The 13,009-nt window shown below is 45.5% G+C and overlaps 1 long non-coding RNA gene across 2 annotated transcripts in view; it reads right to left on the reverse strand.

Moving 5' to 3' along the window:
* Positions 1-2,556: 2,556 nt before the first annotated feature.
* The window catches only part of LOC131402764 (uncharacterized), a 77,359-nt gene continuing 66,906 nt past the window's right edge, over positions 2,557-13,009 (reverse strand). For both annotated transcript variants that reach the window (XR_009218948.1, XR_009218947.1), the window contains exon 4: positions 2,557-3,215. This is a non-coding gene — a long non-coding RNA (uncharacterized LOC131402764). The remainder of the gene's footprint in view (positions 3,216-13,009) is intronic.

Genomic DNA, 13,009 nt, shown 5'->3' on the forward strand with positions numbered 1-13,009 from the left:
ATGGAGGGGCCCTGCTCAGTGGAGACGAGGGAGAGAGCCCTGGTGACCTCGGAGAGGCACTGCCATTGGATCCTCGGTTTCCTCACCTGTGAAGTGGGGTGGCAGCCGACCTTTCATGGTGGTGTCAGACAAGTTCGCTCAGGCTGCACCTGGAGTGCCCTGCACCTTCTCAGAGATCAACAGCTACTAGCTCTAATGAAGAGGAATCACGGGAGGAGAGATGGGGCTGGGTCCTGGATCCCCAACTGGCTGGCTGAATGCCGTGGGACAAGATGGAGGGGAGAAAGGCATTCCAGAGGAACAGTGGAGTCAGAGCGAGTAGGGCATGCCTGGTAGGAGATCAGAGTGGGCAGAGGCGAAGGGCCCCAGGGGGCTCTCAGTGGGGTGACATCAGCAGGAACAGCTCACTGTGATGAGCACTTACCGGGCCTCTGTTCTCCTCTTGAGCTATCTCCTTGAATCCTCCCCACAACTCCTTGGGGGAGGCGCAATTATTGTCTTCGTTTCACTGATGAGGAAACTGAGGCTCAAAGAGACTTGCCCCCTCTGTGCCCTGCAGAGTGGCAGAGCCGGGATTTGAACCCAGTGCCTCTTAGACCCCATGGGGCCTGCCTGAGAAGGGCTCCCCCATGCTGAGGGAGGGACCTCTTTTCCCTAAAGTTCTGAGAACTTTTGTTCCTGATGCCCAGAGAGACCTCACTCTGCGGGGGGTAGGCTGGTCCTTGGTACTGGGAGAGCCCACAGCGCCCACGGCTGGCCATTCCCCGGCCACCCTACCCAGCCCCAGGCAGACGGAGTGGCCCTGTCCCTTTAGTTCAGTGATGGCTGGAGGCCAGAAGGGTTCAGGCCCCCGGGAGGCCAGGACCCCTGAGCCCGAGGAGGCCGCAGTGCAGGACAGTGGTTTGGAATGATCCCAAGTCAGAGAAACAGGGGTCCTAGTCCCTACTCAGCCTCTTTCTAGCTGGTGACGCAGGTGAGGCTCTCAGCCTCAGTTTCCCCATCTGTACAATGAGGAAATAACTTGGCCTCCTGATGGGCTGTTGGGAGACTTCCCTGAGGAATGGATTGTGCATCTCTAGCCTGGTGCCTGGAGCGTGTTAAGAGCCCCCTGCCAGGCTGTCACAGTGGTCCTCCAGGGCGCAGGGTCTGGGAAGTCCCTCCTCAAGTTCCCTTCTTGCTGCCCTGCTCCCGGGAACATTCAGCATTGTTTGAGGAGGAGCTGAAGAAGATCCAGGACCACACTGTGTTGCAGGTGACGGAGGCTCAGTGCTGGAAGCAGAGCTGAACATGCTCCATGCCACCGTGCAGGGCTGTGCTGTGACCCCCTGTGAGCCCGCCACACTAAAGGCTCCTCCTGTGTGGATCAAGCTTGTGTGGTTTATTCACTTTTTCCTTCATTCACCCAGTCATTCCTTCACTCATTCCCTCACTCACTCACTCCTGCACTCATGTACTCATTCATGCATTCGTTCATTGTTTCACTCACTCATTCAGCCAATACACTCTGGTCCCTGCCATGGGCCGAGCACTGTAACCACACCAGTGAGTATGACACGACGTGGTCCCTGCCCACCTGGAGCTCACATCCACTGTGTGACCTGAAAGAGGGCTGTCCCTCATGTTAGCAGGGTTGATGAGCACCAGGAATCCACTTCTGAAAGTAGAGGCCACCCATGCAAAGAGAAGAGCGGAGAAAACCCATGCTTGGCACTTCATGGACAAAAAAATAATTAAAAGTTAAGAAAAATAAAGATATCCTATATTTAACAAAATGTGGGTTCTAATGACAATTGTGCACTCATTCCTACAACCAATGTGAAGTAATCCAGAGAGGACTGGGTATTTGTAACACATTTTTCTGGCCAATAATAGCATTTCAGTAAACATGTTCCAGGGCCTCACGATTTTTCTAAGGCCTCTGTGATCCTCCAACACTTAAATCTTTCTCCTTGGGAGCCTCTGTCCTGTCACCTTCCTTGTCAATGGCTCTTCCACTGTGCGGGGGCCTACCCTGCACGGCCACACTCGTCAATGAGTCTCCACGTTGTTTGGACAGGCTGCCCGCGTTCCTCCCTCAGCCTCAAGAGCTCCTGTTTCTTTGGCAAGGTTGGTGTTTTCACTGGGTGATCACCTGGCATCCTTCTTTGCAGTGGTTTGCATCTTCCCACGCTGTGTCTCCTCTGACATCTCCGGGAGGCAGGCCTTTTGTCCCCATCTTACAGGTGAGGAAGCTCAAGTCCAGAAGGCTGGACGACCTGCTCCAAGTCACAGCCAGCGTGGAGCCTCGGCAGGGTTTGGGCCAAAAGCAGACAAGGATGTAGGGCAAGTGGTTTGTTTGCAGGTGAGGGAGGAGGCCCGAGGAGGCCAAGGGGAAGGAAGCCTGGAGGAGGAGAGCCAGTGCGGGGCCTGAGGAGGGAGCACTGAGGTGAGCATCCCTCCTAGTCCTGTTGGGAGACGAGATCCCAACTGGACTGGCTCTGTCCCCGTGCGTGGAGGGTATACCCCGGGTCATGAAGGCTTCTGTGCTACAGGCTGGCACAGGCTTGCAGGAGAGGAAGCTCCCGGTGCAGGAGAGAGCCCTCAGGCAGAGAGTGGATGCAGGTGCTCCAGGGGGACACTGTGGGCCTGCTGGGGACTGGCTCCCAGGGACTGCGGGGACTCAAGTGGGCTGAGGGAACTGAAGGGCAGCAGCAGCAATGTCTGCAGCGGGGGTCTGCACACATGTCCCACACTTATGCCCCCAGAAAGGCTGCTCTGCATGGCATTTCTCCTCCCAGATGCGTAGTTGGCCCAAACCGCACCTCCACTCCACACGCCCAATTCCTTTCCACTCGTCTCAGGTTACTAGAAATTCAGAATATTTTATTTGGTGTTGGAGCCCAGAGACTTTTGTTTGTCCTGCCCATGTTCTAACATTGCTGGCTTTTTAAAGATCTCAGGGCTTTGACTCCAAAACAGCAAGATGCTGAGGATCCCAGAGAGCTTTCTGGAAGCAAGACTTTATGCTTTGCAATACTGCCATCCCACGAGCTCTTCTCAAAATCACTCCAGGACACAGACTCACAATCTTGGGTCCTCAGATTGCTGAAAGGATGCGCCTTCAGAAAGTGATTGGCGTGGGGCGGCAGGACACACCGAATGGTGGAGTGAGGCATTCAGCCAATCCTCTTCCCGGAAGCCACGATCACACCGGACGCGCTGTCAGAAAACAACCTCTGGGAAGAGACCAGAGACATACAACCAACTGAGGAGCATTTGAAGCTGAGGGAAGAACAGTAAGAGTTGTGGTGTTTTTCCCCAGGGCAGCTCCCATCCCCACCCCCTCAGTGTGACAGCCCTGTGAGCGGCACAAGCCTGAAGGGGGGTGGCTTCACTGTCAGAAGTTGCCCACTTGATGTCTCCATGGGTGGGCAAAGCCCAGCCCCTAAGCATTTCTGGAAACAGTAGCCATCTCAGTGGCAAGCTGACGTGAAAGGTCAACTTTGCAGCCGCCTGAGGTTGGATCTAGAACAGAGCAGCGAATCAGCCAGGAAGGTAAGACGGACAACCACACAATGAGACAGACACAGCGGCCTTGATGGGCTGCACATAACCCCAGGGGGTCTGAAAGGTTGTGTACTTGTGCAGGCCTGTTCCCAATCAGGAGAGACCAGGAAGATGGGCATTGTGGGGATGCTTAGAGACCTGCCACCAGCCTAGGCCCTGCCCCCAGGGGTTGCTGCCTCCCAGGAAGTCCAAGTTGACTGAGGGGACAATGCCCAGCCCTGTCGATCGTCCCCGTCCACTCTGGGGCTCCCATGGAGAGAGGCCTTTCCACCTGCAAACTTCTCCCTAGGTCCTCTTCAGACGCTGAAACGAGGTGCTCTCAGAGCAGAGAAGATGGTGAGCAGTGAGGAGAGGCTCCTGAGGAGTCGGCCCTCCTGGGGAAGGAAGCAAATGAGCTGGGAGGGTGGAGTGGTCCCTGCTTGCTCTGGCCTCAGCCCCCTCAGTGTACATCTCCCTCCTGGAGGGGACAGGAGCCCAGGGAACCCAGGAGAGCACCCCTGGTCCCCGAAGAGCAACACTCCCAAGGAGGAGGATCTGAGCTCAACATAGGATGAGCCCAGGTAGGAAGGGAGCCTTTCGCCACCAGGACAATCGAGTCAAGGTCAGCGTGCTCCTGCAGGGATGATCTCCCTGCCTGTTCTATATGTCCCTGTGGACCAATGACAGCTTAAGGATTGGCTCTGACCAGCAGACGAAGCACAAGTGACAGGACGACACTTCCCAGATTCTACCTCCGAGGCTATCATTCTCACTCACTCTCTTGTGTTCCCTCTACCCTCTCCCATTGCTCCCCTCTCTCAGTCTGTCTGACCCCTGGACCTTGGGACATACATGGATGTCCTGAGCTCCCCTATGCAGATGCCCACACAGAAGAAACCAAGGGAGTCCCCTGGCCAACAGACAGAAAGGAGCCGGGCTCTCAGTGAAGCTGATCCTGACCGAGCCCACAGGCGTTAGCTTGACAGCACATCTCATCCTGGTTCAGACTCAGTGGAGGCCACAGCCCCAACCTGGAAGAAGCGATGAGCAGAGGCTGCAGCTCAGTTGTGCAGGATTCCTGGTCCACAGAGATGGAGAGAGAGCGAATATTTGTGGTTTCATGATGCAGGGTGGGGAGCAGTGTTGTCAGAGAGGAGGAGACACCTCACACCATCTCCCAGTTCCCGGGTCTGGCCTGCCCCCTCCCTTCTCTCCCCTCCACGCTCTCTGCAGCCACAGTGCCCACCTCTCTAACCTCCTCTGGCCAAACTCACTTCTGCCTGGGTGTCTCCACACCAGCAGTGCCTTCTCCCTGGCACGCTGATCACAGGTGAGTGAAGCGCTGGGTCCTCATGTCATTCCGGTCACAGCAAATGTCACCTCTGTCAGGCCTTTCAGACCCTCCTACCCAGTGAGACCCCAGCCCTCCCTGCAGGACACTCTTTATTTTCATTCCAGTTCATGCTCTTCTCTTTCACGTGTCTCTGACTTTGTGCTTTTGTCCATCTGCCTCCAGACTGAGCTCCTGGTGGGCAGGGACCACTGGGTAGATTTCAGCACCACCCTTGGGCCCACCAGGGCTCCTGGCCCAGGGTGAGGGCTTGGCACGTAGCTGCTGAATGAACAAAATGGGGCATCTTGGATCCCTCCTTCCTGCTTTTGCTCCACTCAGATGGTGAAGAGGAACACTAGTAATAGGAAGTGCAAGTGGGTCCTGAGGCAGGCGGAGGGTCAGCATGACTTCTGCATGACTCCTCCTTTCTCCAATTGCTCCAGCAAAGCTCAGTGGGCACCACTGACACAGGAGGCTGCCACCTGATGGCCGTCACAGGAACTGCAGCCTCAGGCAGGGACAGCACAGCACCAGGCACCATATATTTCTTGTGGAGAAATGCCTATCCACATGCATTGCCCATTTTTCATTGTGCTATTTGTATTTTATTGTTGAGAGGGGAGAATGTATTATATGTTCTCAATAGTAGACCCTTATCAGATATGTAAAGATCTGTAAGCATATTCTCCCCTTTTGTGAGTCGTCTTTTCACTTTCTTGATCGTATCTTTCAACGCACTCAAGTTTTACTTTTGATGAAGTTGAATTGATCTGTTTTCCCTTTGGTTGCTTATGTGTTGGGTGCCATAATTACAAAAACATTGCCTAATCCAGGGCCATGTTTTCTTCCAAGAGTTTTATAGTTTTAGGTCTTACATTTACATCTTTGATGGTAAGAAGATGTAACATTTTTGTATATGGTGTTAGGTAGGGGTTCACCTTTATTATTTCACATGTGGATCTCCAGTTGTCCCAGCACTACTTGTTGAAAGATTATTCCTTCCTCATTGTCTTGGCATCTCAAATAATTCTAGAATCTGTGGTTGTTGCAGGTGGTGTGACTTACAGTGCCTTAGAATTTGTTCTTTACACGAAGGTTGCTTTTCTCTGGCCTTGTGGACTTTCACCCACTGCATATGTAGACTGATCATTAGCGAAATACTCATATCACGTATTTTGACTAGTCTTACTTTGTTTGTGGTGGGTATGTAAGTCCACTTCCTGTTACTCCCTGATGGCTGGTACACCACATTGCACCATTGTTCTGGCCTGGATAATCGCTGTATCCTTCTAACTGGTTTCTCTGTCTCTATATTTGACCCACAATCTATCCCCAATGCACCAATTGGAGTGACCCTTTAAAACCAGATGTCACACCCTGACATTGTGAAATCTCTCAAAGGGCTCTCCATTTCTCTCAGGGGGAAAGTTCAAGTCCTTATGATGGACCTCAAGCCCCATACAGTTGGTCCCTCACTCTCTCTGACATCATCTTTGGCCAGTAATCCCCTGTACCTCTGCCCTCCATTATGCTCCTGGTACATACCAGGCACTCTCCCACCTGTAGATTTGCACTCTATGTTCCTTCCACTTGGAATCCTCTTCCACATGATGACTTCATGCCTCATCTTCTTCACTATCTTTAATTCTGTGTTCAAATGTCATCTTGGTGAGGCTGTATTGACCATGTCATTTAAAATATAAACTATCCTCTTGTCCTGACACTCCCTATCCAACTTGTTCCCCTTTCATTTTTCCCCTTAGCACTAATACCCTATAAAATAATATATAACGATAAGAATCAGTGTTCAATCAGGACACGGAAACCAACCAATAGATTGAGCAGGGACAGTTTATATAATGAACAATTAACCATAAACCTTTAAAGGGAACTATAGAGAATAGCCCAGAATTACAGCAGAGTAGTTAAGAAAGAAACAAATTTGGGAGAGGACCCCCTCGCCAAGGCTGCCTTCAGGCCTTGATGGAGAAGGAATGATTGCAGCACAGGGATGGTGGAGAAGATTGTCATGTTTCCCAAGGCCAGTACCGGTCCCTGGTCAGGGCAGAGCTCAGCAGGTAGGGAACAGCAGGCTGAGACTGGCAAACAGGAAAGCCCTGTCTCCTCCCAGGGGCAGGTAGGCTGAGGCTGGGATGCCAACTGGATTCACTGGGATTCCACTTGCAGGGGTGCCACTCATTCTCCTTATTAAGCCATCCAAGGGGATCCACTGAATCCACTGTGGATCACCCAATGTGGTTGAGTCCCTGTAGACACCCCTGAATTGTGACACTGCTGGTTGTACTGCAGGAGAAAGAAAAAGAAAAGAATGGAAGCACCCTGGAATTAGGAAGGAAGGCCCTTTGTCCTAAACCTTCTCTGACAAAGCTTAACCCCTGCCAGGTGCAAAAGAGAAATGTCTACTGTGTGCAGCTCCATTATTGCAGAACAGACAATAGAGGCAAATACTCTGATGTTGTTACACAGGGGCAATCCATTGATAACTGGCACCATAATTCCCTTATTATTTTGTTTATCTATTCCATGCTTTTACTTCCAACTTGCCTCTATTGCTTTATTTGAAGTAAGATTTTGAAGACAGCATATGGTTGTATCAAGGTTTCTAAAAAAAGGTATTTTGACGCCCCAAAATGCCATTATTAGATCAAAAGAACACAAGAATTAAAAGTACAAAGTAGCTATACTATCAGTATATGCCTTAAGTAAATAGTTTACTGTCAAATTCCTCTTATATAAGAAAGCACCATGCAGTTTCATTTTAATGATGTTAGCCTCAATAATCTAGTATAATAATAAACTCCTTTGTAATGAGTAACTATATACAATGAAGTTACAATAATTTACAATTTACGTCTGTGACATGACCCAACTACTCTCTACAAGCACCACTGAAATCTTGATTGATGCTTGGCTACCTTGTTCTACTAGAACTAACGGGAATATTTCACTGCCAACAAATTCTGTTTACCTGCTGTGTAGTTTATAAGGGTTGAATTCTTCTCTACTTGAAAATCACCATTTTCATATCTCCATATGGATACCTGTTTATCGGCAGATAGCTTTGCAGCCAGTATAGTTTTTTTCAGGAGAGTCTTATATAAGAAGTCATAAAAAATGAGTATAAATAACTTACACTTAGGCAATTTTTATTTTTCTTTTTTTTTCCCTGCTTGGAAAGATTTGCCCTGAGCTAACATCTGTTGCCAATCTGCCTCTCTTCTTTCTCCCTTCCCAAAGCCCCAGTACATAGTTCTATATTCTACGTGTAAATCCTTCTAGTTCTTCTACATGAGCCACCGCCACAGCATAGTCAATGAGAGACGAGTGGTGTGGTTCATGCCTGGGAACTGAACCTGGGATGCCGAAGCGGAGGGTGCCAATCTTTAACCGCTGGGCCATCAGGGGTTGCTCCAGGAAATTTTTCCAGAAAAAAATTGGAATCAAGATGTATGCTTTATTTCTAAAAATTTCATAACATACTTTAAAACATGAAATGCTCAACATGTTTAAAAGCACTTTACCACTCAGTTTACCTTAACAAAGATATAGCAAACATTTTGAGAAATGTACTTTCAACAGGAAAGTCCAATTGTAGCTTTGTGCTTTTGTAGACCACTCCCAATAACGTGGCTTAAAAAATATAACTGTAAGATTCTCTCAAGAAAATGTATTTCATTTCTATAAAAATCGTTCTTTACAGTGTCTCAATGTTTGTTTCGTAGTGAGCTTCTCAATGTTCTTTAGGCTTAACAATATAGTAGAATCAAGCTCCTATAATCTAGCTTTTAATTCCACAATCCGGAAAGCTCTATCTCAAGGTCATCAATGACCTCTTAAGTCACCGAATAATATTATTCCCATTTCATAAGTGTGAATACTAGGTTTTAAAGAAGTCAAGTTCATGCCCAATATTGTTTAGCTAGTAAGAGGCAGAGCCTAGATATGACTGACTCCTGCTGTCTGATTCTAAAATACATAAGCATAACCTCTAGATATACAGCCAAACATAACACTCTGTATTCTTGCAACAGAATAAATGCATTTGCTTTTTCCTTAATGTCTGTAACACGGTTCTTAACTATTCCAATACATTGGTTTCTCCCTTTCTGTAAATGAGAGTGTTCTTCAAAGTACCTTCCTTCCTCTCTGCTCTTCTCTATACATTCCCTCCACTCCCAGTGCTTGAATTCATTTAACAAGCATTTATTTTATTGAGTCCATACAATTCCAGACCCCATGGAAAAACAATGAAAAAAACCCAGTCCCTGGCCTTGAAGGATTTACAGACTACTAGGGGAGAAAGCCCTATAAGCAAGTCCAATACTATTTTCCAAAAAAAAAAAAAGTTTGAATCTGCACAAACACAGAAGGCTATCTATGCCACACAGCACGGGTTTTCAAGCCTTTTCTGAGGAGGACTAAAGTTTTTTAAGAAATAGCGTTTAACATTTCCAAAAGAGCACGCAAGACCTAGAACTTCCCTGATCCACTGTCCCATTCCCACTACAAGCCATGTTTTTTCTAAGACTCTTAAGAACATCGTTTGAAAACCACTATATTCTAACATCTTAATAGTTTTGCCTTTCATGCCTAGGTCTTTAATCTACTTGGAATGGATTTTTGTGTACGGAGTAAAGTAGGGTTCCAATTTGAATTTTTTCCATACTGATATCTAATAGTCCCAGGACCACTTGAAGAAACGCCCCTCCTTTGCCCTCTGCTCTGTAAGAGCACTTCTATTAAAAGAAATCAAGTTTCTGGATACACGTGGAATTGGATTTGGGTTCTCTACTGTTTTCCACTGGTCTAACACTGTGCTAATACCAAAGTGCTTTAGTTACTATAGCTTTATATATAATACATCAGGATATCTCATAGATCAAGTCTTCTCACCTTGACCTGCTGCTTAAAAAATATCTTGGCTATTCTTAGTCCTTTGTATTTCCATATGTATTTTAGAAAACACACGTAATTTTGAGCTCTGTAATTTCCTGGCAAACTGGTAAAATACCCACAAAACAAATCTAGATCAGTGGTTCTCGACCGGGGCAATTTTAACACCCCCACCTCCCACCGCAGGGACATTCAGCAACGTCTGGAAACATTTTTGGTTGTCACAAAGAGGGGGGTAGGTACTACTGGCCTCTAGTGGGTTGAGGCCTGGGAGATGCTGCTAAGCATCCCACAGTGCACAAGACAGCTGCCACAACAAAGAATTATCCCATTCAAATTTTAATAGTGCCACTTTTGAGAAACCCTGACCCAAATAAATCAAGGGGCAAATTTGCATGGGCCCATTAAAGGCCAGGGAACGTCTACCAAAAACAATAATTTAGTTTTAGAAAAACCAAACTGCCCTGTGCCAAATGAGATTTACCCCAATTCATTAAAAAAAAAAATCACATTATTTGCATATACCAAAAGGCTTATCTTCCTGTTCTCTATAGCAGGGACATTTGCAGGAAGCTTATTGGAGGGGTTAAGTCTTTAAAATACAAAGTTATAAAAAAACAAGACATAGCCAGAAGGTATTAAAAAAAAAACTCATAGAAATCAGTAAGAAACAACCCAATAGAAATATGGGCAATCTGAATAGACAATTCACTAAAAGGAATATTCAAATGACCAATAAACATATATAAAGATTCTCAACCTCATTAGTCACCAGAGAAATACCAATTCAAACTCATGAGTACACCATCCATGCACCAGAATGGCTAAAATTGTAGAAGACTGGACATATCAAGTGTTAACAAGAATGCTGAACAACGTAATTCCCATATACTACTGGATGTAGTGAAGGGGTTGCATAAACTGGTTCAACCACTTTGGAAAATGTTGGCAGTCTCTACTATAGCTGAACATATCCATACACTATGCCCAGCAATGCCATTCCTAGGGATATAGCCAACAGAAAATACTTACCTATTTGCAAAAGAATGAACAAGAATGTTCATAAAAGCATTAAAAGCCTAAAGGAGAAACCATCCAAATGTCTAATAACTGCAGAACGGATTAATAAACTGTGATATGTTCATAGAAGGAAATAATATACCACAACAAGAACTACTACTATATGCAACAACACAAATGAATCCCCAAAATACAATGTTAAGCAAAAGTACGCAGACTCAAGAGTACAGATATCACTCCATTTCTATAAAGAGGCAAAACTCATCAATGATGACAGAAAGGAGGAGAGCAAATACCTGTGCAGAGAAAGGACAGTGACTAGAAAAGAGCATGAGAAGGGGCTGTAGGGTGTTGGGAATGTCCTATTTTTATCTAGGTGGTAGATACACGAGTGTGTTTACTTTTTGAAAATTCATCAAGCTATACACTTAGGATTTGTATGCTTTTCTGTATTTAGCTTATATCTTATTAAAGAATTCGCTTAAAAATATAAAGAATACAACCCTGATTTACCGCATCTGATGCTTCAAGAGACTATTCTAAACAGCCCTAACCCAAGATGATGTTAAAATGCAAGTTGTGTATATATTGACAACTGATTTTTTACCAAGGCACAAAGGCAATGCAGTGGATAAAGGATAGCCGTTTCAATAAATGGTGCTGAACAATGAGATATCCATAGGCAAAATAAATGAACTTGGATCCATACCTCACACAATATACCAAAAATAACTCGAAATGGATTTTAGACCTAACGGTAAAACCTAAAACTATATTTGATAGAAAAACACTTGTATTCAAAATATACAAAGAACTCTCAAAACTTAACAATAAGAAAAAAAAACAGGCAAAAGATTCGAACAGACATTTTATCAGAGAAGATATACAGATGGCTAATAAGCACACGAAAAGATGCTCAACATCATAAGTTATCAGGGAATGCTGATTAAAACCACAATGAGATACCACACTACATGCCTATTAGAATGGCTGACAAGACTGACCATACCAAGTGTAAACAAAGGTGTACAGAAATGGGAACTCTTGGACACTGCTGGTGGGAATGTAAAATGGTATAATGTATAAACACTTTGGGAAACAGTTTGGAAGTTTCTTAAAGAGTTAAACATAAGTGATCCACTCACTCCACTCTTAGGTATTTGCCCATAAAAAGGAAAGCACATGTCCATAACAAAGACTTACATACAAATGTTCATAGCAGCTTTATTCATAATAGCCCAAAACTAGAAACAACTCACATATACATCAACACGTGACTGGATAAACAATTTGTAGTATATCCACAGAACAGAACATTACTCCGCAACAGGAACAAACTGTTGATACACACAACATGGGTGAATTTCAAAAGAATTATGTTAAGTGACAGAAGCTAGACAAAATCAGTGTACAAATGTCTGATTCCATTTATATAAACTCTCGAAAATGCAAACTAATCTATAGTGATAGAAAGCAAATCAGTGGTTGTTTGGGGAGAGTAAGTCACAGAGGGGTGGGAAGGAGGGATAACAAAGGTGCATGAGAAAACTTTTGAAGGTAATGGATATGTTCACTATCTTGACACTGACTTAAAGTTTCATGGAGGTACACCTTATGGTGGAGGTCATAACTTATCAAAGCATACCATTTAAATAAATGCAGTTTGTTTTCTGAAGTATATTTCAATAAATCTTTTCTAAAAATAATACAGGTTGTATATAAATATTGTAAACCAGAGTTCTTATAATTAGCTCAAAATCAACTCCATTCATTCACACAACAAATATTTACCTAGCACCTACTATATGCCAAGCACTCTGCTAGGTTCCAGGGTTACAATGGTAAGCAAACTGACATGGTTCCTGACCTCATGGAGAACACAGTCTGCTAGGGGAAGCAGAGATTATTAAAAGATGCACACAGACACATGGATAATAAAAACTTCACAGACAATTGCTGTGAAGGAGACAAACACAGTGAGATGACACAAAATAACAGGGAAACCAAATCTGATCTAACGGAAAGGTGAGTATGGCTCCCTCAAGGAAGCGACATTTAAGCGACACCTAATGGAAGAGGAGGATAACAAGTTGAAGATGTAACTTTCCTCAGAAGAGACACTAACACAAGCAAAGGCTCTGAGGAAGAAGAAAGCATGACCCTTTGAAGGAATGGAAAGAAAGTCAAAAGGGCTAAGGGTCAAAACAGTGTAGACAA

Source organism: Diceros bicornis, unplaced genomic scaffold, assembly GCF_020826845.1.
Source record: "Diceros bicornis minor isolate mBicDic1 unplaced genomic scaffold, mDicBic1.mat.cur scaffold_262_ctg1, whole genome shotgun sequence".
In the NCBI taxonomy this organism is placed as follows: domain Eukaryota; kingdom Metazoa; phylum Chordata; class Mammalia; order Perissodactyla; family Rhinocerotidae; genus Diceros; species Diceros bicornis.